General features: G+C 45.2%; 1 long non-coding RNA gene across 6 annotated transcripts; it reads left to right on the top strand.

Annotated features, from left to right (window-relative positions):
* The first annotated feature begins 8,831 nt into the window (after positions 1 to 8,831).
* LOC309861705 lies at positions 8,832 to 26,918 on the top strand. 6 transcript variants are annotated; one of them, XR_014310143.1, is made up of 4 exons: positions 8,857 to 9,227; positions 16,846 to 16,919; positions 20,607 to 20,671; positions 25,619 to 25,637. It is a non-coding gene; the product is annotated as an uncharacterized lncRNA (long non-coding RNA). The 6 variants fall into 6 exon arrangements; XR_014310145.1 differs by lacking the exon at positions 25,619 to 25,637 and adding an exon at positions 19,327 to 19,421 and having other exon boundaries at positions 20,607 to 20,815; XR_014310146.1 differs by lacking the exons at positions 8,857 to 9,227; positions 25,619 to 25,637 and adding exons at positions 16,218 to 16,315; positions 19,327 to 19,421 and having other exon boundaries at positions 20,607 to 20,815.
* Positions 26,919 to 27,667: the final 749 nt, after the last annotated feature.

Genomic DNA, 27,667 nt, shown 5'->3' with positions numbered 1-27,667 from the left:
CTTTTTTTTTCCCCTCTCCTTTTCTTTTGCTTTGTGAAAATAGTCTAGAGTGAAGTGACCAAGTCAATGGGTGTAAACAGTTCTACGGCTCTCGTTAAATTTACTAGACAGCTCTCGGGAAAGGTGGAGCCGGTTTACGGCACCGGCCAACAGTGGGTATGTGCCTCTTAGATCTGCTTCTCAACGGGTCTTTGTCGATATAAAGAGATAAAAGTGTTGCAAACAATTTGAAGGAATTCCTTGTTTTATAGAAATAAAATCTCAAAGCATTCCTTTAAAGCCACTAGTGGTTATATAACCTTAATTTAACCTTAGCCTTGGTACTCCATAAACGGATCACTCTATGCACCTGCCACAGGCCTTTGTCTTTACTTCTCCCTCCTCTGAAACCCTCTTTCCAGAAAGTCGCATGGCATGCTTGTTTACTTCAGTCAGGGAAGGAGAGCCCTTCTGTCCTCACCCCACCTAAAATGCCACTTTGCCCCTGTCACTCTCTCTCCTCTTACCTTGGACAGTCCTTCCCATTGCCTGAAACATGTGCCTTTTTTTGTTTCTATCGATAGTATCTATGTCTCTCTTCCAGAATGTACATTTCATGAGACCAGAGACTTGGTGTCTTCTATCTGCTTCTATGTTCCCAGTGCCTAGGAGATGCCTCATGAATAGTAAATATTCCATAACTATTGCTGAATGAACGAGGGAGTGAATGAACGAAGTGTCTGATTCCATCGTCAGTCTTGGCATTCTGATGAGTAGGAGCCGGAAACATGTATGAGGCTCGCTGGTAAATCTAAGAGTTTGCTGGTCATGAGTTCCTAACTTGAATGAAACTGCTGCATCCTCTTGCCCCAAGAAGGTACTCTGACAGAACCTACTGTATAATTTCTAAGGGTTCTGCCTGCCTAAAGTTCGTAGTGGGTCCAGAAATCTCAACTGGAGAACTAGTGCTCCACCAAGTACAGTGAAACCCGGAAATCATCAACTGGCAGGCCTACAAACCCGCTTGTTTTAGTTGGGCTCGTAAAAGATTAACTGGCACAAGGTTTTTTCAAAGTTTTGTATCGGTTGCTTCGTAATTAAAAAAAAAAAAATCTGAAAATTTCTTCCGGAAACCAATCCATATTTCTCAATTCTCTTGGAAATTCAAAAGACCTGGCAGCCCTCAGCCCACATTCCTAACTGAAGATAAGCAATCACGGCCCTGGGTGACGTCTGTCCCCACGGATTCCCTTGCTTCTCTGGTTTAGAAACTGAGTGTTCATGACCATTTATTACTGGGTTCAGACTGTTGTTTTCTTAAACCTGAGTTGAGGGAAAAGCAAAACAGACCTCTGCCTCTATTTTTCTCAAGCCAGGTCCAATCACGTATTTATGTTACATGCCTTGCCACTTCAGGAATTTGACTTGGGACCCCTTACCTAACTCAACCATGAATCATAAGTTGTGGAAACTCAGACCCAAAATGGTTAAGAAACTTGCCCAAGATTACATGGGGCCTGACTTAAACTCAGGTTTCCTAAATCAGTGCTCTTACCCGTGTACCGTCCTCTTGACTGAATAAAGAGCTGAGAAACATATCGTGTCGTTAGAAACCATGGGTGCCTGCAAATCTGTCAGAATTGGCTAAGTTTCTCAAGGCCATCTCTGTACACCCACCAAAGGCTCAGACACATCTGAGCAACGCTTGACCTAGTGAACGAACAAATGAATGACTCAGTTTTCAAATTAGAGTTGAAGCTGGGGAAAATTAAGATTCATTTAAAAGCCGCATTTCACTAAGAACTGAAGGTGTGATTTTAATTCTGACCACTTCTTTTTCTTTTTTAGAGGAGAAAGAAGTTTATTAATGCACTGCAGGGGAACAGCAGGCAGGATGGCAAAGGAGAGATGTGCACCACAAGGCAGTGATGAGGGGGCACAGTTATATGGCAGAGCAAGGGAGTATGGGGACATGTGGAATTTTCCTTTTTGGTAACTGTGCCTGGTCACAAGTAGCCTGTGGGTCAGTTAGAGCCTGCGGCTTAACGAGCCTGTTTGTGTTGAGCCTGGTGGTTGGTTGCTGGGGGCCCTTTTACCTTCCTCAGATTTCCATTGCTCAAGCGTGCTGCCTAAAAGCGGTGTCTGCATCTCCACTCCCCTCACCCCCACCCCAGAGCTGCGATGACAAATCTCTGGCATTCGGGCAGAGGTCTCGTCTTCAGGAGCAGCTTCATGCTGGCCAGAGGTGGGGGTGCACTGTCCCTCCCTAACCTTGGTCCATCAGGTGTTCTGTCCTGTTACCGACCAGAGCATGGTATTGTATGAATGTGCTGGCGGGCCCTTTGAGTGAAATTCCTTGGTGGCCAGGCCCATGGGATTTAGGGGGAGGGGACCCTCTCTGGTATGGGCTGGAATCCTTGCAGAGTCATCAGTCCTATACGGAATTATTGGGTTCACTCAGACACGTGGGATGGTATTTTGCCCTTAAATCAAGGTTGCGGCTAGATGGGCAGGAACAAAGGAGAAAGGGGAGGGGGCTGAAAGAAGCAAGGTAGCTGAGAGTCAGCCAGCAACAGGAAGGGCCCCCAATGAGTCTGCAACATGTGCAGATTCGCCCCAATGAGTTGCTGCTGTCAGTTGTGCTGCGCACTAGAAACGGAAGAGGCCTCAGGGGGGACAGAGTGGGAGAGGAGAGGAAAGGGGTCCTTTGCCCTCATCTGCATGAGCAGTCCTGCTCTTTACTCTCAGAACTTCAGATCACACTGAAGTGTCTGAGGACTACTAGGCTCAAGGTCAGAAAATAGAAAGGGGAGGGAGGGAAGGGACCTCATCCTTTCAGGCAGGGGTAGTTTGGCTGGTTCTCCCTGGAACTTCGGATCTTCCCCATGGAGTAACCTCAGCCAGAGGTCACAGTTCCCCCAGGAGTCCTGGAGTCGGTCCACCGAGGGAAAGTCCGAAGAAATTCCCAGAGAATCCTGGGAGAATCCCAGGCCGGCAGAGGCTCCCCATGAGGGCCACCAAACATGGGGTGACCCGATTGGGGGAGCCAGTGGCAGGGCTGTGAGGGGATTCACCTAAGGCAGGACAAAGGAGACAGAAGTTTATCGAATATCATGGGAGCAGCCGGCAGGAGACCTAAGGAGAGACTGTGTGCCCACTCACTTCCATTTTCCATGGAATCAATTCTGTTATAGGAAACACACAGCTCTAGCCCACCTTGTGAGGCTGTGCCCAGCAAATCAAGTAGGGATTAGCCACTCCAGCTTCTGGAGGACATAAACGTGTTTCATTACCCTAACATGTTCATTTGATTTTAAACACTATAGGCTCCTTTAAACTTCCCAAAGCTTGAGTTTCAACTCATCCAAACTCATGATTTGTCCCGATTCCAAGAGATAAGAAGCAGATGACCTGAGCCGCTGGTGCTGGGAGGAGAGGCTGCGTTCCTTCTGACCACTGATGCTAAGCCAGCCAGACATGGGCCCTGACTATGTTCTGAAAATCCATTCCTCTCTGTCTCTGGCTGAGTATTGCCTCCCTCAGGGAAATTATTCTCCATTTTGACAGTGGCAATGCTGTGCCCTAGAGTAATAAATGAGAACCACTTGACCTTTTTAAGAAAGGCATTATCATTATTATAACATAATTTAAAAAAGCATTTCCTTCTGAATATTTGTAGAATCCAAACCCCAAGGACACTAACTGCCACTTCCAGTGGCCCCGTATCTGTTTTCTTCTACTTTAGTAATAGATGACTTGTTTTTAGCTAAATTCACGGCCGCAGACTAAGTACCACAATTCCCAACTTTCCTTATAGCCAGAAAGAGGCATGTGTCTCAGTTCTACTCAGGGGCATGTAAATAGAAGAAACATGTGTAATTTCCAGAAAGATCAGGCTGCCTAGAACGTGGGCATGATGTCTGGATCTCAAACAGTCATTTCAGACCAGGGCGCAGAAGCCAAATTGAGGATGACAGAGGAAGAAGCTAGAAGGAGCTTGACTTCCTAATGATGATGGAATTCCCCGTGATTTTCAGATGAGTCTAATGCTAACTACAGCAACTAAGAATTTGCCAGGAAGGCTGAAGACCATTTTGGTAAGTAGGCAATTAATTATATTTAATTAAAGATCAGTGCATGAAGTTACTTTTCACCATTCCCAACGAGACACTCACTTCTGCATTATGGGTAAGTAGAAATGATGTTTCCCTCTCTTTACATAAAAATAAGCCAGTGTTTAAAAACTTCTGTAGCAATGTTTATGATTTATTATTTTCTGAGGTATAATTAACATGTAACCTATAAGTTTCAGGTATACAACATACTGACTTGTTATTTTTATATAATGCAAAATGATCACCATAATAAATCTAGTTAACATCTGTCACCACACAATAACAAAACGTTTTTCCTTGTGATGAGAACTTTCATGTTTTTCTCTCTCGGTGACTTTCAAAGATGCTACACAGTCTAGTCACCGTCTGTGCATTACATCCTCATGACTTACTGTTTTAAGATTTTATTTAATTATTTGACAGACAGAGATCTCAAGTAGATAGAGAGGCAGACAGAGGAGGAAGCAAGCTCCCTGCTGAGCAGAGAGCCCAATGCCGGGTTCCATCCCAGGACCCATAGGTCATGACCTGAGCCGAAAGTACTCACTGAGCCACCCAGGCGCCCCTGACTTAGTGTTTAGTAACTGGAAGTTTATGCCTTTTGACCTTCTTCATCTCTTTGCCCCACCCCCACTACCACTCTAACAAGCACCAATGTGTTTTCCGTATCTAGGAGCTCAAGGGCTTTTTGGGTTTGCTTTTGTTTTGTTTTAGAGTCCACAAATAAGTAGGATCACATAGCATTTGTCTTTCTCTGTCTGACTTGCTTCACTTAGCATAATGCCCTCAAGCTCATCTATGTTGTCACAAATGGCAAGATTTCCAAAATGGCTGGATAATATTCCGTGTGTGAGCGCGCGCATGCAAGGGTGTAGGTACCACATTTTCTTATCCATTCACCCGTCAGTGGACACTTAGGTTGTTTCCATATCTTGGCTGTTGCTACTGATACAGAGAACATGGGGGTGTTTTTGTTTTCTTTGGATAAATACCGAGAAGTAGAATTGCTGGATCATAGGTAGTTCTATTTTTAACTTTTGGAGGACCCATTATAGTGTTTTCTATAGTAGCTGCCCCCAGTTGCATTCCCACCAACAGTGCGTAAGTGTTTCTGTGTTGTCACTGCTGTTCCCTCAATATCTGATCTAGCTCCTAACGCTTAATAGAACTTAATAAATATTCATGGAATGAATGAACTTTTGTTACCATGCTATCTGAAAAGAATGTTTTTCAGTTAAGAAAAAGGTATGGGGTTGCCTGGGTGGCACAGTTGGTTGAGCGTCTGACTCTTGGTTTTGGCTCGGGTTATGTCCTCAGGTCGTGGGGTTGAGCTCTGAGTTGGGCTCCACGTTCAGTGGGGGAGTCTGCTGGAGATTCTCTCTCCTTCTCCCTCTGCCCCTCCAGGTAATGCTCCCTCTCGCTCTCTCTTAAATCAGTCAATAAATAATTTTTTCTAAAAGAAAGGAAAAGGTATGAACCCCAACAATCTCAATGTTGAGCAGAATTGAAATAAAATATTTTAGAGTTGCTATAGCAACTTTAGAAAAATTGGTCTTATATCTGGACTGATGGGACAATTTCCAGGTGCATCCTTGGGAAGTGACTCGGAGAGGAAAGGGCTGGCAGTCGAGTAGGGAGGGGGCTGGGCCCTGTGGTGAATCAAGCAAGCAACAAGTAGGGGGCAGAGGTGGCGTTCCCCCACCTGCACGCCACCTACACTCTGATCCCGCCTCACCCCCATCCTTGCCTCAGAGTGGCTGCAGCAGGCCCACCCTGGAACATCAAACATGGGATTCTGTTTGCCGACTTGGCTTAGTAACAAGTCCTCCCTCTGACCTTCTCCCTGCACAGTCATAAAGGGGAAGGACGCATTTAAAGTGGAAGTGCCCAGGTTGCCCGACAGGATCCCTAGGCTTTAAAGGCACAGCCTGCATCGAGCATCGCTGCCTGGAGTGGATGAGGACATCTACCCCAGCTCCACCCTGGGCAGTTTTGCCCAGGGCAGGTGCCTTCCCTCCAGTAGTGAGAGCCGGCAAGGACCAGGTGCTGGGAATCCCTGCCAGGGCAAAAGTTGTGCTGGCACTCCAGCCAGTGTTGTCAGGTGCCTTGGCGGAAGAATCCAGAGAGCCCCTCGGGTGGGTTAGCCAACAGTGAGCTGTTTTTAGGATGTGCAGAGAACTAAGGAAGAAGGACTCAGTCAAAGATCTGGGCTTTGTGGGGACATCATTCTGGATAGGAGAGCCCCTCAAATATCTCAACCCCAGTTCCAGCGTCATTCTCTGGATTTCTGAGACTGAGGTTTCTCCTCCATTGGGTTGACTCAGGTTTTCCCTATCTCCATTTGTCCCTGCTGAATAGTTCTCTCTACCACCCTCCTCTCTACCTCAAGCTTCTGCTGTATTTTCTGTGGCCCCTCTTTAGTACCATCCTACTGTCCTTTTCCCTGTCCATACTTTGCAGACTCCCCAACAGTGGGGTCTGATGGGTTCAGCCTGTCACCACAACAAAGTTCTCAGTCATACTTTGGCTACTGGCCAACCAGTGGGAGGCTGCCGTTGGGTCAGGGGTCAATTCCCAGCTCGGTCAACTGTAACTGAAGCCACACATGCAGACGACATGGTAGAAACCATTCATGTGGGGCGCCTGGGTAGCTCAGTGGGTTAAAGCCTCTGCCTTCGGCTCAGGTCATGATCTCAGGGTCCTGGGATCGAGCCCCACATCAGGCTCTCTGCTCAACAGGGAGCCTGCTTTCCTTCCTCTCTCTCTGCCTGCCTCTCTGCCTACTAGTGATCTCTGTCTGTCAAATAAAGAAATAAAATCTTAAAAAAAAAAAAAGAAAGAAAAAAGCCATTCATTCATTGGGTGTGGGAGCCTGTGTGCTAGACTCCATCCTGGCATGGAGAGCAGAACAGGGAAAACACAACACAAGCCTCAGACTTCCTGAACATCACTTTCCACTGGGGGTGAGGAAGACTGACAAGAAACCAACTGAAAAGGGGAGACATAGGATAGATGGCGGTTAATGTGATGGGGAGAAACCAAGTCAGACCTGGGTACAGGGAGTGCAGAGAGCAAGAAGTGGAGGTGGGGGTCAATTTCAAGTAAGGTGCCAGCGCAGGTCCATGTGAGAGAGTGACATTTGTGTCATTAGGGACGTTAAGAAGGCAAGAAGGCGAAGAAGGAAGCCTCACGGGGCATGGTGGGCATAACAAGGCATCTGGAGACACAGTAGGCATAATATTGACTTCCTCGGCACTGAGCATCACAGGAAGTCCCACCCTCTGGTGCCTCACAGAGGAGAGGGAGGTGTCCCCATAATGTACAAAGTGCAGATTCTGATGCTTGGGTAAAGTCAAGAAGGACTGGAGCCCAGGGGGCATTGAAGGTGGGAACCAGAGGACAGCAGCACGCTCTTTGCGCACCTGTCCCTGGTGTCCCAAAGCCCTTCCACGGGAGCAAGAATGCAGTGGACTTCCCATTAGGGACAGTCTGGTTCAGTGGGCTCTAACCTGATGGGGGTGGCCAGAACACCTGGAGGCCCCTCTAAGTTCAGATTGCTGGGCCCATCCCCAACAGGGCTGACCTAGTAGGGCCAGTTGGGGCCCAATGACGGGTCCTCCAGACTTTTCCAGGGGATGCTCACACTGCTGGTCCACTTAGGACCCTTTGAGAAACACTGCTCTCCCTCACACACTCATCCCTCCCAGACCCTCAAAGTCTGCCCTTGCCCTTCCCTCTGTCTGAAATGGCCCCCTTCCTCTGCTGCGTTTTGTTTTGTTTTTTGTTTTTTGTTTTGTTTTTTAATTTTTTATTTTTTATAAACATATAATATATTTTTATCCCCAGGGGTACAGGTCTGTGAATCGCCAGGTTTACACACGTCACAGCACTCACCAAAGCACATACCCTCCCCAATGTCCATAACCCCACCCCCCTTCTCCCAAAGATTTTTGTTTTTGGAGGGGGCTTACTATTTTCTTTTTTTTTATTATTATGTTATGTTAATCACCATACAGTACATCATTAGTTATTGATGTAGTTTCCATGATTTATTGTTTGTGTATATAACACCCAGTGCTCCATGAAGTCTGTGCCCCTCAAGCCCAGCTTGGAGCCCTTTCCTCCAGGAAACCTGCCTTCTCTCCAAGGCAAAATCCTCGGTGCCCTCCTTGGCCTGTTTTTTTGTTTTGTTTTGTTCTGTTTTTTTTAAAGACTTACTTTATTTATTTGTCAGAGAGAGAGAGAGCACAAGCAGGCAGAGGGAGATGCAGGCTCCCTGCAGAGCAAGGGCAAGGAGCTGGATATGGGGCTCAATAGCAAGATGCTGGGATCATGACCTGAGCCGAAGGCAGCCGCTTAACTGACTGAGCCACCCAGGTGTCCCTCCTTGGCCTGTTTTCATGCCGTCTCATATCTATACTCATATCTCTCTGCTTCTGGATTGTAGGTGTTTGATGGCCTACAGTTCCGACAGTTCTACAGATATTCTCCAGTTCCGAATATCTGTTATGTGTTCATAACAGAACTATGTGGGGCCCCTGGCCTTCTCTGGGCATCTTTGAGAGGAAGGCCTTGCTGGGAACGCGCCCCAGCTGTGCTCCTCCCCCAGGTCTCCCCGCCCCCCCAAGATCCCATCTCACCCGAGCTCCCTGGCTCTGCCAAACTTCCTCGTTCCAGCAGGTTCTGGCCCACTGTTGTCATGACATCTAGCTATCCAGGAAGTTGAAATTCTTCTCTGACAAAATGAGCTGTAGTTGGAAGTTTTAAGAGGGCTGTTTGCCTCAGAGACCTGAAAAGCAAAATCAGGCACCAGAAGGGCAAAGCATGGGCAGGTCAGCAAGAGAGCAGGGGACCCAGTGACTCCACCTTGCCTCTGCCACAAACTGCATGGCCACGGCCAAGCCACTGGCCCCTCCGTGTGTCAAATGAGAGAACTGGATAAGATGATTTCAAAGGTCCTTCCCAACTCTGATTCCAAGATGACAGAATTGAGTTCAGGAAGATGCTGAGCAAAGGCACCCAGGCTTCCAGCATGAGGGGGCCGGCCCTGGAAGGCGATCTGTCCTTCTTCCAAGGCATTTCCTCGGGTTAGCTCTGCACCTCAAGTCAGAGGCCACTCTCTAAAGATGCCAGGTGAGTTGTAGGTGGAGGCAGCTGGGGAAGGAAACCGTGAAACTGCATTGTAACACGAGGGTTGCCTTATGTGTCTAGACAGGGTTGGAATCTTAGCATCACCACTGGGGGACTTTAAGTGAGTTATTTAACGTACCTGAGCCTCAGTTTCCTCATCTGCTCAATGAAAACAAAACCAGTATCTATCTTCTAAGATTACAGTGAGTGTTAAGAGAAAATAATTAACAGCAAACACCTAGCACGGAGATTAGCACAATACCTATGTTCAGCAACTCTTGGTTATTTAGTCCATGTTTGCTATCAGGCTGGCCCCTAAAGGAGGAAAGTATTTTGTACTCTGAGCCCCGAAGTCTTTCTTATCAGCTTCTGGTCACTCCCTGTGGCCTTGCTAGGTCACTTATTCATTCAACCTATGTTTGTTGAGCCTCCACTGAGTACCAGACACGGAGTGAAGAATTAGCACAGGGAGTTACAACACAGTCCCTGTTCTCAAGGAGTGGGAACTATGCTTTAGTTAGCATTATAGACTAGGCAACAACTATGATGTGATGGGACACATTGATCAGGTGTAAGCATTGGGTCTAAGCAGGTAATAGACATCAGAGGAGGCGTCCTAGGCAGGTGAGATCCAGAGTGATTGTGGAAGGGTGAGGGAGGATGGGCTAGAATGAGTAGTGGCAGGGTAGAGGCTTCTAGGGAGAGGGGGAAATGAGTCTGCACAGGTGAGCAGGATCATATCACCAAAGATCTGTGTCCTATATTATGGGACTTAAACTTGAGACTTTAACTTAGGAGTAATACAGAGACACTGCAGGATTTTAAGCAGGGGAGTGGCAGGACCAGCTTTGCATTTGAAAAGGTCACAGTGGCTGCTCTGTGTTGAACTAAAGAATGAGAGGTAGGGGAGGGTACAAAAACCAGAAGAGCGGAGAGCGGTCCAGACAGCACCATGCTGAAGGTGGTGACAGTGGAGAGAAGTGGAGGAATTTGAGGAATGATTACACGGTACTGTCTGCAAGGTTCCGCAGTGAATTGGGAGACAAAGGGACAGAGAAGGAGGGATCAAGAATGATGCCTAGATCTCTGGTCTAGGGAGCCAAATGGATGCTGATGTCATCAACCAAAGTGGTGACCACTGGAAAGACAGACAGTCCGGGGAGGGGGGGTGGTGAGGCATGAGATCAGTTGTAGGAGATACAGGGCACAAGCCGCTGAGGGGAGAGGCTATTAAAGGGAGAGCATGATGGGTCTTAGTCACAGATAACTGAGGGAGTCCCAGTAGAAGAAAAGTTTAAGGACAAAAAAGGAAAGGGGCCCAGAGTCAATGGTGTGAAGGCTCTGGAAGAAACCAATGGTCATAGGACGCAGAGCGTTGTGGGAGGATGAGCATGAGACAGCGGTGAGGTGAGGCTGCCTTGGCTCTTGGGATGAAGTGAAGGATGCAGCCACAGGTGTGCAGGTACCTCAGGTCTTTCTCGACTCAGGACCCAGAAGCCCTGCCCTGCCCTGCCCCTCACCTCCTGGCAGCTTATCATTTTCCTGGGTCCTCCGGAGTCCTTTAGCCAGTTGGTGAATTAGCGCTTTCATTTAGTGGGACCACCTTGAACACATAGTTGGCCTCAGCTAAGTGACTCTGTGCTTCAGGGTTCTCATCTGTAAAATGCAGATTGTCTAATCTGGAAGGGCAGTTGTGAGGCTTAAATCGAAGTGTGTGTGAACACGCTCAGAACAGTGGTCAGCCTCCAGCACACTGCTTACGACATTAGCGGTCTTCATGCGATGTGTGCCGACTGACACCGTGTTTACCTGAGTGCTCCAGGAGATCTTCCTCATCAGAAGCAGCCTTTCTGTCTCATGCCCTTTCAAAGTGGAACTTTTTTTTTTAAGCTGCCCATTTCTGTTCATTTGCAAAAATCAAAGTTAATATACACTGTACTCTCTAGTGTAGGGACTCTACAAGTGACCCAGCACTTAAAAAAAAAATTCTGGCCACATCAGTTTTTGGGATTTAGGGCCATGAAACCTGTATTTTTTTTTTTTTAAAGATTTTATTTATCTATTTGAGAGAGAGCGCACACAACCAGGGGGAGAGGGAGAGGGAGAAGCAGGCTCCCTGCTGAGCAGGAGCCCCTGACAGGAGAGACTCGATCCCAGGACCCTGAGATCATGACCTGAGCTGAAGGCAGACATTTAACCGACTGAGCCACCCACATGCCTCAGGAACCTGTATTTTTGACATTGGTGTGATGAAAGAGCAGAGTGAGCAGTAAGTAGAATCAAATTTTTGTCCTGGCTCTACATTTAAGTAGTTGACCTTGGACACTTGTCTGAGCTTTTGTTTCTTCTTCCACGAAATGAGGGAAGAAAAACCGCGGAGTTCATGGAGTTACTGTGAGGGTCAAAGGCAGAGCCCTCTGCAGGCGGAGCACCCCGTGCTCTGAGGTCAGGTCCAATTCAATGACTGAGTCCTCCAGCGCATCCAGGGAGGTCGTTTACCAGGATCCCCCCCCCCCCTTAACAGCTCTATACCCCTCGTAAGAATTTTAGAGCATTTCTTATTAAGATATTTCACGCAGCCCCATGAAAGGAAGTGGGATGTATCTTAATTAAATTTATACTCACCATCCCCCTGTTGGGGGTAATACGTTTTTTTTTTGTTTGTTTTTTTTTTTTTTTTAATCTGCCTTCAGCTAAATTTCGTTAAGTTTCAAAGGGAAATCCTCTCAATCTGGTGTCTGAAGGACTCCAGTTCTGCGGGCCAGGATTTCGTTTATTTTTAGTGGGGTTTCTTACTTCCTGGCAGCAGCTGCTGACTGAGGAAGCCTCATAAAGTGGGTTCTCCCCCAGGCACCCCCCCCATCCTGGGAATCTGCCCACTGTCCTCCTCTCAAAAGGTCAGGGTCTTCTGCCAGAGCTCAACTTGTGAAGCTGAGCAGGAGGGCTGCTTCTCCACGCTTGCATCTTAAACCCAGAGTGGAGTGGCCCACCGGACTTTGACCGCACTACCCTAGGAGGTCCCCAAGCAGCAGAGGGGAATTTATAGACAAGGGAAATGGAGCTGGCATACGTTGTGTACTTCACCGGGATCACAGCCAAAGGCAGTTCAGACTCAGCTCTTCTCTTCACTCAGGAACCCATGGGCTTTCTATGGAAGGAGAAACTCCACATGCAGCCCCTTTGAAGTTGAATGCTATAGTTCCCTCGTATGTTCTTATTTTGGTGTTGAGTCTTTTTTCCTTCAGTGATCCTGGGTTTGAAGGGCTAAATCAAGTGGTTCTTTTTAGATGGGAAGGACTCCATTCTGTCCCCAGGGAACTCTAAACAATGGGGTGCCTCTGTTTCTCCTTCACGCACATTTATCTCCAATTTGCTTCCTACAGCCTTACTTGGCATTGCGTTAGTGAAATCAATTCGACTTGCCAGTCTCTACTCCCCAGACACAGGGTTGGCTTCGGTTGTGGGGTTTTTAAGTTTTTAAATTGACAGTTCTGATTTCAGCCCTACGTTGCTCCCTCCCCAGAAGGTCCAGCCACTTCTTTCTTTTTCGCTTCTGTCATTTGTCCTGGACCAGCAATCCTCTTGGCCACTATCACACCCAGAGCCCAGCCCCAACCCCATGGAGTGGTGGGCAGTCGAGGACTGAAGAAATCCCAGAAGTTCTGTGCCCTCCACTCCCTCATGAGCCTTCAGAAGCCAGAGGGAAGCAGGAAGCAGAAGAATGCCACAGGGGGTTGGGAAGAGTCTTCCTCTTTTAATATTTAGACTTTAAATTGAGTAACTTTTCAAGTATTTATTTGTGAAGAACCTGTTTTCAGGTTCAAGGGCAGCTGCTATAAACCCGGATCTTCAGAGAGCAATAAAATCTGAAGAGACTGACTCTCAGCTCCCTGACAAGTAGGGTGACCAGATAATGTCATTCCTGACTGACCCCCCACCCCCACCATGGCTTCCCATCTCCTCTAGAAGGAAATCCAAGCTGCCCAGCCTCCAAAATCTGTCCCCTCTGGGCCTTGTCATCTCCTGCCCACCTCAGGCCTTGGTCTTCTCCCCAGATGCTGCCTCGGATACTTCCACTTCTAGGCAGCCTCTTTCTTGTTTGAGGTCTCACATTTCACCTACTCAGCCTGACTCTGGCCACCTGGTCTGGAGGAGCCTCGAACAAGTGCCCTGAGTTCAGGGCACAGGTCTGTCCTTGTCACTTTGCCTCTCTTCCTATGTTTTCCCCCAGAACCTTACTAAGAGCCACTACTCAGGTCCCCACCTCCATTTCATCTCCCTCCACAACTCGGTAGCATTTCCCGAAGTCTGCCAAACAACCTCCCCATTTCCTTCTTTTCCCTCCTGTCTCTTCCTCAAGAAAAATCATCTTTCCCCGTGTCCTATCTCTTGAGGATCCAGTGTCAGGATAAGAACGGGGACTCAGAGACATAAATGCATTCAGCAAACCCTGAGGGACTGTGGTGAGCCAGGCACTGTGCTGGGCCCTCACTTACCCCAGCCCATGAATCTTAGCTTTTGAAATTGCTACCTGGGTATAATGATCCTAACCTCTCAGACCCTTAGGCTTCTTATCTTTAAAATAGGGCTAGTAAAGTCTTTGGTGATAGTTAATTTTATGTGTGTACTTGGCTGGGCCACAGTGCCAGATATTTGGTCAAACATTATTCTGGATGTTTCTGTGAGAGTGTTTTTGGATGACATTAACTTTTAAATCGGTGGCCTCGTGCTCGCTTCGGCAGCACATATACTAAAATTGGAACGGTGGCCTCAAGTAGAGCAGATTGCCCTCTATGATGTGGGAGAGCCTCATCTAGTCGGTTGAAGGTATGGATAGACAGGGACCCTGCAACATCAGCTCTTCCCTCGGTCTCCACGCTGCCAGCACACCCTGCCAAGTTTGGACTTGCCAGCTTTCCTCACATAAGCAAATTCCTTAAAATAAATCTTTCCCTGTGTGTATATATATATATATACACACTCCTACTGGCTTTGTTTCTCTGGAAAACCCCAAACTGATACAATTACCTTGTGACATTTTATAAGCTCCATTAGCACTAATAATCTTTGAGTGCCCATGTGTGCTACTCACCCTGCTAAGGGTTTACCATACATTATCACAGGTAATCCTCACTGTAACCTTATAAGCTGATGTCATTCTTATCCTCCAGGGACAGCAAGATGGTGGATACTTAGATGGCCGTTGCTCACAGTGAAGACTTGATGGTGGTTTGAAGGGGCAGTTCATAGAGGAGAGACCTATGTCTCTCCTCTACCTGGACTTTGTATGTTCTCATTTCGAACCTGTCCACTTAAATAGCTTCTCACTGATAAGTTCATTACACTAAAACAAGCCACCCACGTGGCCAGCTTCCAGCAAAGCAGAAGGTCGGGGACAGCCGCAGCTTGTAGGGTACTGTGGTTTACGGACCAGCTGCCAGGCAAACGCCACTCCACATTCACCACAGAACTGGCCCTGTCCACCCTGACTCACCTGCTCACCCTGTCGCTCTCGCTGTGTGGCGCAGTGGCCCTTGGCCTGCTCTGAGAAGCGGGAGCCCCTGGGGAGAGACTGTAAGTCCTTCTGTAATGATTCTCTTGGCTGGCCATGCTAGATGTGTCCCCAGAAACTTCCCTTTACCTATAAACAAACTTTATTTGGCCCTTTTCTTTCCAATTAAAAAGAACAGTTTTTTTTTTTAAATTTTAGAAAAGACAGATAAGTGGGCAATTTTCTTCCATGCAAATTAGACTGAATTGTACGAAACCAGGGTCCATTTACTATATTCCTTTTAGCGTTTTACTAAGAGCTGTTCCATGTTTTCTTCTTTAAAGTTCCCACAATCCTGTGAAATAGGTATTGCTTGGCGGATGATGGCACAGTGGCTCGAGGGACACGCAGACTTGCCCAGTCACACAGCTCCAAGTAGTGTAATTGTTATTCCAGTCTTGCTCCCGGGAGGGCGCCTCCCCAAGAGTGAGGGCTTGGCAGCTCCAGGGAGGGCTGGTGACTCTGGCCATTCCCTACTTCTGCTGGGGAGTGTGCCTCAGCGGAATGCCTGAAAACAGTGGGACTATTTGCTTTCTCTCCCTGAATTCATTCATTTCCTCATTCATTCATTCAACGAGCACACACACTCTTTGTCAACATGTTCTAGATGCTAGCAACGAGACCCAGTTCCTGTCTGGCCAAACACTGGGTTGACATTGTGCGGACAGTAAAACACTGCAAAAGCCAACTTCAGCAAAACCTTCCCTGAAGGAACTTACTTTCTCTCTGTCCTAAAAAACTCTTAACGCTGGTTTTTGCTAAGATGTGTCCTTGTTACTATGCTGTTGTGTCTGCTTGGTTAACATTTATTTTCTTATTAATCCTTTCCGAAAGCCATGCTTTCTGAAGCCAGTGAGACTTCATATGAATTCCTGGAGAACAGAAGTCATGCACCTTTCGGCTGCTCAATAAATACGCTCTGACGTCATGCCAGTCATTTCTGATGCCCAGTAATTTCCATGGAATCAAAACGGTCACACTTACGCAAGTCATCAGTTTTATTTTAAAGCATTGAGGTCCATGCTCTCAGTTTTCCTATCACAGTTTTTTTTCTCCGAGATCTAAATCTGACTGTGAATCCCTGAGTGCAGAGCGATAATCTATGATATAAGCTGACACACAGCTCTGTGAATTTCCTGTGCCCGCAGCCTAGGGAAATCAGAGAGGTTTGCCAGGGACATGTTAGCTCTAAGAACATATTTCCAAAATCCGTGTTTGCTGTCTCTCTCTCTTTCCTCTTCTTCCTTCTCTCGCAGTCCCTTGCAGTGTGTTTTTTCATACAGTAACTTCTGGGCTGTGAACTAAGACTGAGGGACAGTGAGAAAGGTCATTGCTCCCTGCCTATTATTCCTTCGGGTTCCCAGACCCCAGCTGCGTTCTTGTTTAAACACAAGACTTGTTAAGTACTTCCTAAAGCTAGATGTTTGGAGAAGGAGAAGAAAAAGCTGTAGGAACTAAACCAGCTGCTGGGCTGGGGATCATAGTACAGAAACTACAGAGGGCCAGTCATGAAGGCGGGGACAAGGCAGTGGGGGAAAATGTAAGTTAAAGAGCCCCCTTTCTCTCGGGGCTGTGGGAGCTCATGCCTGTCCTCACCTTGGCAGCCCTCCAGCCTTGTTTGACCTTGGAGCTATCCCTTGCAGGGCAAGGGAGAATTTCCCTCAGCAGTGCCTGGTCATTTGCCAGGAGACCTGGTGCCCTGCCAGAGTCACAGGTGATTCTGACAGGCTCCTCACTAGCTGATCTCCGGTCCAGGCTGGCCTGGCCCCAGAAGGAGGCCCTGATTGCAGTTCCTTGAAGGGGACTGTGGGAAGTAGATGTGGGGCTGGGGAGCCCTTCTCTCCTTTCCTGAGGTGGCCCCGGGGAGGGGTATAACCCCTCCACTACCCTTCCCCCTAATCATAGTTCTCAAATACTGGGTGGGTCCTGCTCTCAAGAAGGGATGGCACCCCACCGCCTACCCCCACATGCCCGAGGCTGGCACAATAGCCAGATCTCCTGCACAAAAGTCTCTCTCCACCTGGCCTGTCACCTGATCTAAAATTCACCGCACTGTACTCTTTCTGCTAGGTCCAGAAAACCCTATGAGGATGAACAAGCGTCATTTGAGAGCGTAAGATTTAAAGCTGTGCGCTGATCGGCAGGTAAGACTGTCCAGCATGTTGATGCCAGCCAGCTAGGAGACAGCAGGGCTTTGAGAGATGGGGCAGAACTCTGCAGGGGGGGGGGGGGAGTCTGAATGCATAGGTGGGTCAGAAAAAGCTGCAGCACCGGGTTCTCAATAGACATTTGTGCCGATAAGGTGGCGAGCCAGGGCAAGGCTGGGCATGCAGCCCAGGGGGGTAGCAGGGCCTGTGGGTTCTGGCTGAATGGGGGTACGTGTCCCACAGAAATAGGCAGTCGCCAACCACTCCCAGCCATTGCTGCTCCGTGAGAATGTGGCCCCCACTGGACAGCTTTGGCCTTTTTTTTTTTTTTAAGGAGAAGGGAAAACCCATAACTAGTTATTTTTTTATATGTTGGCAACTAATTCAATTATTTACAAACTATGTACAGGTCTGCAGAGTATGAGCTAAATAAAATCCATGGGCCTTATTTGGCTACTAGGAAATAATGGAAGAGTGAAGGAGGAGACTGCCCAGGACCATACAGAGGGCCGCTGAGACACTGTTCTTCCCAGCTCTAGTGCATAACAGAAAATGATTTAACAGGCGGGAGGCTCTTCATGATCAATAAAACCCATTTAAGCCAAGAGCCAAGTGCTATATTGTTAGCCTCTTTACACCCCAGATCCATGCCTTGACCCTGGGGTGGGGGGGAAGTTCAATTCACTCTTTAGTCTTTCTCCTCCTCTTCCAAGCTAAAAATAATAATAATAATAATAATAATAATAATAATTATTATTATTATTATTATAGCAATTAATTTTTAAAAAATAAAGCTAAAATGCAACGCTTTGGCAGGAAAATTTCTCTGGAGAGGCAGCACTTAATTCTAGAGGAGACCTTTGCCTCCCAGTCATTAGTCAGGAATGTTCCAGGTGAATCTCCAAGCCAACAACATTTAGAACTTGGATCAAAGCCCTGAATGACCTTCGGCAAGGTTCTTAGCCTATCTGATTCCCTTCTTTTGCTCACTAAGAGAAATTTCTGTCAGGCAGAAAAAGCATAAAACCAAGAATGGTTACTAATCTTCCAGACACCTTTGCCTCAGTTTACTCCTCCATAAAACAAGTGGAAGAAGCCTAAGGCCTTTGAGAGCCAAGGGTGCATCACAACCTTTTACATAGAGTGCTCCCCTCTGTGGAATTCAGGATTGCCCTCCAGCCAGTGTGTGAAAGGGGTGATGTTTGAAGTCTCTGAGCTTCATCCTATCTCCTCCCAGGCCTGGTTACCTGATGCCCTGGCTGAATTCTGGATGCCCCAGTGACACTTTACTGAATCAAACTTTGTTATTTTACTAAGTGACATAACAAGGTATATGTAAATGAACATAAAAAAATAGAGAATATTATATACACATGAATATCACTTGGACCAAAAACTACATGATGAATTTGTGCCCCCCCCCCGCTTTTTTTTTTAAAGGTTCAGAATGTTCTAACCACTCATTTTAGAAATCACATTCAAGACTTTCACACTGAATGCCGTGAAGTGTTTAGTGTTTGGAACTATCTGCTCATCCTGACTTGGAAGCAAGTTTATTTATTCAGCATAAAAGGAAGTATTTGAACTAACAGAGTGTGATTCTCTGCAACTTTTAAAAGCAGCAAAACTGGACAGGCAACTTTTAGGACAATAAGACATATTTCTCTGTTCTGAATACTACTTTGCTACCTTAATGAAGTTCAACATGAAAAAGGACATGAGTTTTAGTAAATATAAGGATATATTTAGGTGATAAAAATGAACTCTTTTTTTCTAAAATCCCCTTCTATTGCCTTCTTCATTCAGTTATTTAGTTTTGAACCACCCTTTTGTGAAATAACATGTAAACAAGGTTTTTGAGAGTATCACATTATCGCCTGGGGAGAATAGAATGACTTTCCCATCCCACCTTTATTACTTTACTTACATTATTTTGGACCCAGCTGGACTTTTGCAATGACAGAATGCAAAAAAATTAGGGTAAGAATGGGGTGCCTGGGTGGCTCAGTTGGTTAAGTGTCTGCCTCAGCTCAGGTCATGTTCCCAGGGTCCTGGGATTGAGCCCTCATTGGACTCCTTGCTCAGAGGGGGGGTCTGCTTCTCCCTCTCCCTCTGCTCCTATTCCTGGGCATGCTCTCAATCGCTCTCAAATAAATAAATACATAAATAAATAAACAAAGAAATAATAAATAACATCTTTTAAAAAAGAAAGAAAGAAAAATTGTCGAATATGCAGAAGAACTGAACCAGAGAAAAAAGTCTGGCAACTGCAGAAAGAGATGATGCACAAGGAGGAGAATGGAACAGAAGGCAGGTGGAGCCCCAGCTATCCCAGCTCTGGGCAGAGGGCACGCCCTTCCTTCCTGCATCTCACCGGGGCTCCTCTCTCATATACTTTCTCCAGGGCACAATTTCACCCTGTTCCCAGCTCTCCCGCCTCCGCGCCAAGAAGCCAACGGATGCTCTTTAAGCCCCTCCTGGCTTCTTCCTCTCTCCCAGGTGATCATTTTCATCACTCCTTCTAGATTCTTCCCTACTACGTACAGCCTTGCTTAATCATTTGGTAGCTACCGGTAAGGAACGACATGGCCCAGAGAATTCCATGGAAGCTCTCTTCTCCTAAGCTAGTGAGTGGGAACCAGCATCACGCTCTGCCCAGGATAGATGGGCTGTTGATGCTGTACTCTCCAAGCTGTCTGTGAGCCACAGGACTTTCCTTTTTCTATTCTTAGACATAATCTGCCATTCTTCTACCTTCCTTTACATAGCTTCTGTTTTTCCTGGCCCTTCTCCTTTGCCTTGGCTTCTAGACAGTAGAGTGATTAGAATGTGCTGATGGAACTTTTGGCCCTTGTTGTAGATCCTGGAGCTGGAGGGCCCTGCATGATGGCTAGCGACTTCTACAGAGTTTTTCCCTTGCTGGAGTCAAGCTCGCCACGTGGTCCGGTCCACAATGGGCAGCTCCTGCACAAGGCAAATCCATCACCTCGCTTGCTTCATTTTGCTTCCTCTTTCTGGAAGTTGAACAGGTTGGCTGGTAGGAACGAACAACCTTGCACCGAGAGAATGTAAGTGACTTTCCACGGGCCTCAAGGTGTTTTTCCTTCTCAGGAATGTCAGTTACCTCTCTTTCTGGATTTCATTCGGATGTTATATGCAATTCTGTTGTGCTGCCGTTCTGTTCTTTTTTAGGGAGGTAGATACTGCTATGCAGGTACTTGTTACTTTTCATGCAGGTAAGCTACCAAGGTTTAGCTCTCTGGTGCAACCAGATTGTGCTTGAACACTGACCATTCACCAGATACGCAGTGTTACTGAATTTCTCCTCCATGACACAGCGTATTGGCATCAAAGGGTCAGATAGAGGCAGGAAATTGATCTCAGAACCCAGTTTGAAGGTGTACCAGGAAATTAATTTTGGAGAGAATTGAGATTGGAGTTAATGACTTGTTGATTTGACGAATGTGTACTAGGTCTCTACCATATGCAAGGCACTGGGTTTATAAGCAATGAGAAAACTAGAAAGCAGTTTAACCATAACAACAGATGATTTAAGAGTTCCAAGACATGGAGACCCAAGAACTCTTTGAGGAAGAAATGAAGACTATCCAGAAATAATAATTTTACATTTTATATATTACCTCTTCTCCTACCTTTTTATTTTGAAAAAAAGTCCGAAAATAGGACTCTTTTATCAACGAAGCCTGACAGAAGAAGCATCATGGGCGAAGAATCAGTGCCTGTCTGGTGTAAGATTACACAGGCGCAGGAGGATCCATGGGGAAATATGACCTCTTCTCTCTGTGGCCTTTGGACACTAGATACTGGGGATTTTTTTTTAAAGATTGATTGATTTAAAAGATTTTGTTTATTTATTTGAGAGAGCGAGCAGGGTGGGGTTAAAGGGTGAGGGAGAAGCAGATTCAGGGAACCTGACGGGGGCTCAGTCCCTGGGACCCAGGATCATGACCTGAGCTCAGGCAGTTGCTTAACCAGCTGAGCCACCCAGATGCCCCAAGATTTATTTATTTATCTTAGAGAGAGAGAGAGAAAGAGAGAGAGAGAGAGAGAGAGAGAGAGAGAGAGAGCATGCTAGCAGGGTGCAGAGGGACAGAGGGAGAGGAAGAGGGTAAGCAGATTCCTGCCGAGCTGTTTCGGGGCTCAGCGTGGGGCTCCATGCAGGCAGGATCTCATGATCCTGATATCATGACCTGAGCTGACAGCAAGAGTGGGGTGCTCAACCAATTGAGCCACCCAGGCGCCTCTGATCCTGGAGATTTTTTAAGGGGCTGAACAACCTAATCAAGGGAAATAAACATGAGTGAAATTCTGAAACTTAATTTTGAGACCAAGAACTATAAAACTGACCAAGACCCTAACTTAGATAAGATACCCAGCGTTAGCTAAATTCTATTGAAAATTATATTATCGCAGAGGTGCACTAGCTTACATAGAAGAACTAGAAAAAAAATTAATGCTAAAATAAAATGAAGAATGCAAAAATCATTTCAGATTTAAGAGTTATTTATAAACGTGTTTACAAAGAAATTAATGCAAAAAATCAAAAATAAAATCAAAGTGAGCTCAGGTCTTCTGGCCCGTTGGAAGTCTGGAATTCTAGGCACATCTTTGGTGATCTTGGAAAGGGAAGCCTGTGACCTGGGGACAGATTTTCAAAGTTTAGATCAAAGGTTTTGTTGCCGAATGAAGAAGACTCCACCAAACGGAGGAGTCCTCTCTATGGCAGCTCCGGCTAAGTGCTTTCTTTTTCAAAGAGCAACTTGCACAATTTCTACGCAGTATTTTTCAACCTCAGGTTTATTCTAAGGTACAGCTTTTCTGATAAGATATAAACTCCAGACTTAGAAGAGCTTGACCCACCCCGTTTTAAACAACACTGAGAATTAACATTGTAGTTTGAAAAAGATAAATTCCCAACTCTTTCCTATTTTTGTTTAATTTTTACCTCCTGGAATGTTCTCAGTTCTCTCAAGAGATTGTAGAATTCACTCTCCAAGCGAAAGCAATTTAAATTCATTAAAAAACTACTTGGGACCCCTGGGTGGCTTAGTTGATTGGGTGGCCAACCCGTGCTTCTGGCTCAGGTCACAATCTTGGGTTCTTGAGGTAAGAGTCCCTCATCTGGCTCTGCTCTCCGTGTGGAGTCTGCTTGAAGTATTCTGTCTCCCTCTCCAGCTCTGTCCCTCCCCACTGCACGCTCAAGTGCATGTACTCTCTCTCTCTCAAATAAAAAATTTTTTTAAAGATTTTATTTATTTATTTGACAGAGAGAGATCACAGTAGGCAGAGAGGCAGGCAGAGAGAGGGGAAGGGAAGCAGGCCCCCTGCTGAGCAGAGAGCCCAATGCAGGACTCGATCCCAGGACCCTGAGATCATGACCTGAGCCGAAGGCAGCGGCTTAACCCACTGAGCCACCCAGGCGCCCTCTCAAATAAATTTTTAAAAAATTAAATGAAAATGAAAATAAAAAGTATTTTTAAAAACTATGGAATTTAAAGAAGCCCAGGTAAGAGCTTGAACCTGGGTGGCAGTGGTAAGGATGAGAGCAAAGAAGAAAGAAGTGGGGTGCCTGGGTGGCTCAATCAGTTAAGCGTCTGCCTTCAGCTCAGGTCATAATCTTGGGGTCCTGGGATGGAGCTGGGCCCACACTGGGCTCCCTACTCAATGGGGAGCAGGCTTCTCTCTCTCTCCCTCTGCCTGCCACACCCCTGCTTGTGCCCCTTCTTTCCCTGTCCCATAAACAAATAAAAAATCTTTTTGAAAACAGTTTTTAAAAAAAGAGAGAAGGAAGAGACATTCACAGACACAAGAGATACTCAGAAAGAACCACCAGTCTCAGGAATTGGATGCTGAGGAATGATTCTAGAGGAATCAAAAAAGGTTGAGGTTTTGAATCTAAGTGACTGAAAATGTTTGTATTAAGAGGGTATGGGAAACAGAGGAAAGATCCATTAGTAGATGCGGAGGAGGTTGAGGTAGAACTCGTTGGTTCTGATTTGTTTATCTGTCGAGTTTGACATGACAGTTGTATTTATAGTGCGGCAAAAGCCAGGCATTGCCGGTATCTGCCTTCCTTGCAGTCGTGTTCCTTGGTTCACTATTGGCTTTTACCCTTGGCCTCCGGCTGACCAGATCCAGATGTGAAGTTAACTCTCAGCAAGCTGAGTGACTGAGTTTAGCAGCTGGTTAGCTACCAACACAAAGCACAATAAAGTAAATTGGAGAGGGTTTAAAACCAAGAGACCCCATCAAAATGTTTAAACAGGGGCACCTGGGTGGCTTAGTAGGTTAAAGCCTCTGCCTTCAGCTCAGGTCATGATCCCAGGGTCCTAGGATCGAGCCCCACATCGGGCTCTCTGCTAGGCAGGGAGCCTGCTTCCCTTCCTCTCTCTGCCTCTCTCTGCCTACTTGTGGTCTCTCTCTCTGTCAAATAAATAAAATCTTTAAAAAAAAAATGTTTAAGCAGTACTTTTTTTTTTTTTTTTAAAGATTTTATTTATTTATTTGGCAGAGAGACACACAGTGAGAGAGGGAACACAAGCAGGGGGAGTGGGAGAGGGAGAAGCAGGCTGCCAAGTGTGAGCCTAATGTGATGCGGGGCTCCATACCAGGACCCTGGGATCATGACCTGATTCCCAGGCAGAAGCTTAATGACTGAGCCACCCAGGCACCCCTAAGCAGTACTTTGTGACAAAGTGAGGCAATATCTACTTAAACAATAGACCAATTAACGGTCAACCTTCCCCCTAGTCACGAAGTGAATAGTTATCCCTTGTTGAGCCTTAATGGGGAGACCAGGAATCACTACCCAATCTCCAAAAGGAAAAACCATTATCAGAAAATGGATCTCAGTAGTTCCTTAGGGAGCAGCTGAGTTTTGGGGTGGAAACTATAACCTCATCACCAGATAATAAGCACCTTGCTAAAAAGATGTGTACGTTCGTATATTCAAATTGTCCCTATCAATATCTCAATGAGGTTTTGTTTTGAAATAATGTAGATTTGCCTCAATCAAGAAAAGTAAATGAATCTGAACTTTAAAAGCTGGTAAACCAAAATTCTAAGATGTTATATGTATTTTGACTATGTTAACAGAATGCATGTTTCTTTTTAAAAATATTTTGAAATGCGTTCTAAACATAGAGAAAGAGAGGATAAATACCAAATACTTACATGTATACCATTTGTATACAACAAATGCCATATTTGTTTCTGTTTGTTTTTTTTTTAAATATTTTATTTATTTATTTGAGAGATAGAGATCACAAGTAGGCCGAGAGGCAGGCGGGGGGAGAGAGAGGAAAGTAAGTTCCCTGCTGAGCAGAGAGCCCAAAGTGGGGCTCCATCCCAGGATCCTGGGATCATGACCCAGGCTGAAGGCAGAGGCTTTAACCCACTGAGCCACCCAGGCAACCCCCTTGTTTCTGTTTTTTAAAAGGAATTGAAATGATACAGAATTTGATGTTCTATGTCTACCTCAGCTTCCTTTCCCTCCCCTCGTTTGTCAGAGGTTATTGCTATACTGAAATTGGTATGTTCTTTCTGTGTATTTTTTCATACTTTTGCTATACACAAATGTCCCAATATGTATGATATGATATTATTTTGTATGTTCACAATTGCACACAAATGGCATCCCATACTATTTTCTTATTCTATCATATTTTTACATATTACAGTGTATTTATCCATTCTGCCACTTTAGAGACATTTAGGCTATTTCCAGTTTTCCCTGGAATGAATTACCTTGTACACATTTACCTGAATGTGGGAGTTTCTCTAGAAGATCTTAGTAGATGTGGAATTACTGAATTTCAGGAATTGTACATCTTTTCCTTAACTAGAGATGGCCAAGTCATCCCCCTAAATGATTGCTCAGAGGACATCCCTCCTAACACTGTATGAGCATTCATAATATTCCATACTAGTCAAACAGGTTAATTTTTGTCAGCCTAGTGGGTGTTTTAATTTTCATTCCCTGATAAAGAGTGAAGCTTCTTTCAAAATATCCAAGCTCTCTTAAGTGAGCTAGGTTTGCCTCTCATCAATCAACTGAGACAGAGTGTTCCAGAAAGGGAGTATAAGAGTCATAGAAAATTAAAGCTAGGACCAAGAACTACTGCCAAAGATAGATCAATCTGAGATTAAGGTAAAACATATTTGAAGTTACAGTCAGGGGAAAGCATGAATGATTTCTAAAAATCATTTTGCTGAGCACCTTTCAGAGCTTATCTAATTAATACATATAGGACTAACAGGTAATTATCAGTAAATGGATTATCAGCAAGGGATTATCAGTAAAATTATGAGCAAAATCAGTGTCTGGACAGAAACTGGACCCCAAGTCTCTAGTTCTTTGTGATGGCATATACATGATGATAATTTGGGGGCATTTGTTGTAGGTGCTATAGCAACCCCCTGGGTAAAGGATACATGTTTAGTAGAAGGTGAGCATCTTGAAATTTACAGTTAACTTCTTAGTCTGAAGAATGGGAGATGGGCTTCTGTACTGGGGGAAAACGTTTAGACAGAGATAAACCCAGTGCTGCCAGTTACCACTGTGAGGCTCTCCAAGTCTCAGTTTCTTCAGAATCACTACAGGATTGCCCCGTACACCTAACTATGTAGCGAATTCATGATTGTATCAAAATAATTGAGCAACCACTACATTCCAGGCATTGCTGCAAGTTCTGGGCACACAGCAGTGAACATTAGATCAAGTTCTACCTGTCAAGAAGCTCACATTCTGGGACAAACAATGAACAAATAATTCACTATGTGGAATGTCAGATGATAAAGGCAGCTGAGAAAACAAATGTCGTGTAAAAGGGAAAGACATGGAAAGGGGTCTCCTCGAATCAATCTGTTTTCTCCTCCTGCTCACTGCCAGGCTGCCCTGGGAATCATCTTCTGAGTCACTGGAGTTCTAAATTTCTTGAACTGTGAAATGGGAAAATGACAATGGAATTGTGTGTAGTTTTATTTACTTGCTAAAACTATAGTTTAGACAGTCTTTCCAAACTTTGATTTGTTTAGAACTTTCACTTTAAAGAAAAGAAGGCACGATTCCTTACTGATTTAACATTAACAGAATGGTTGAAAGTGGTCCAAAATTATACAGATTTTAGTGGCATGAAAAAGGACTTGAATGAAAAAGAATGTGTATATAAACAAAAATATATAAGGTACAAAAAGCAATGCATGGAGACTCTCAGGAGGCCTGAAATTTAGACTATATTCTTCCATAGCCATGGAATTACATAGCCTCTCTGTGCTGCTCAACCTTGTCCATACAGTCATGCTAAGAGGCCATCAATCCTACAGTTATTTGACCCCATTCTTTCATTTTAGAGAACTGAAATGCTGATGGTTGCATTTATTTGTTTTGTTTTATTTTAATCTGATGTTGGACTGTAACAATTTACTTTTTAGCTATAGAAGTCTCTGTTGCAAAGAAGTGCAGTTCCCGCTCAGCCTCTCTTTTCCAGGCTGGAGAATGAGTAGAAAATCTCAACTCAAGGGCTCCCAAGACTTGGAAAAAACTCTGAATCATTTCTTTCTTGTCATTGCTTCATGCTTCACTTCTTTGGGCGATAATATGAAATGAAAGCACATTGTTCACTGTTCTGGTAATGTTAAAATGATCCATAATATGATATTGGAAAATCACCAAATTATTTCACAGGTGAATGGAATGTTAAAGTTGCAAGCCAAGACATTTACTTAAATGTACTTTTTCATCCTGTTTGATGCTTTTAGTATAATTAATCTTTTATAGTTATAAAGACAAAGTTGCATTTTTTCCAAACACCTTCATGCTCATTTCAGTTTGTCAAGAGTAAGTCTTAGAAAACCATCTTTTAAAAGCGATGTTGCTTTAAATTGTTTCACTGGGTCTAATTTTTCAATGTCATCTTTTGTTTCACATTAAAGAAAAAACCCTTCTTGCTTTATTAAAAAAAGATTTTTTTGCTAGATGGCTTCAGTTTTTGTTTTTAATATTCCTGTGAGCACAATCAGATGGCAAAGTACGCTGGCACATTGCTTTGTATTTATTTGACTTCCTCACCAATGTCAAATCCTAAGAGAAAAAAATAGCCCAGAAGTCTGTGACTAAGTTTGTTTTCTGAGATTCTGCAGAGAAGTGATCTGAGAGATAGTACCATTACCCAGTGAATGCAGACTGAAATCCCAAAGATGAATTCCAGCACTTGCCTAAATAAATAAATAAATAAATCAGAACCATTTGCTTTTATGTTTCTTCTTAGTGTTAAGTTTTCTATAGAAACATTAGTTGTGACGGAGCTTGAAACCACCCCAGAGCCCTCAGAGAAGAACTGATCTGCTAGAACTTGAATTTAGAACGACTTTCTTGCAGAGCACTTATTTATGCTTTAACCTTCACTTTCTATCCTTAACAGATATTTACTCATTACAATCTGCAGTAGCCATGTAAGTGTTGATGGTACCAACTTAATTTGTGTTAAAATTACCCCTTTACCATTTACTGGTGTGGACATCACTGAAGCTCTCTTCTCTTCTACCTCTGCCATAGTCCCTTCTCTAATCCAGTCCATAACCTGTTGCAAGATTTGCTTTCCCTTGCATCATGCAGCTCCCACACCCAAAACTTTAAGGGCTTTCAAATGTCCCTGTGATAACATCCAGGCCCCTTAGCCTAACCTCAGTGTCCTCCATAATCTGATACCAGGTCCCACGCTCCC

Source organism: Mustela nivalis, assembly GCF_964662115.1.
Source record: "Mustela nivalis genome assembly, chromosome: 3".
Classification (NCBI taxonomy): Eukaryota; Metazoa; Chordata; class Mammalia; order Carnivora; family Mustelidae; genus Mustela; species Mustela nivalis.
Note: the sequence above shows the minus strand (reverse complement) of the source record. Positions and strands in the feature narration are given on the sequence as shown.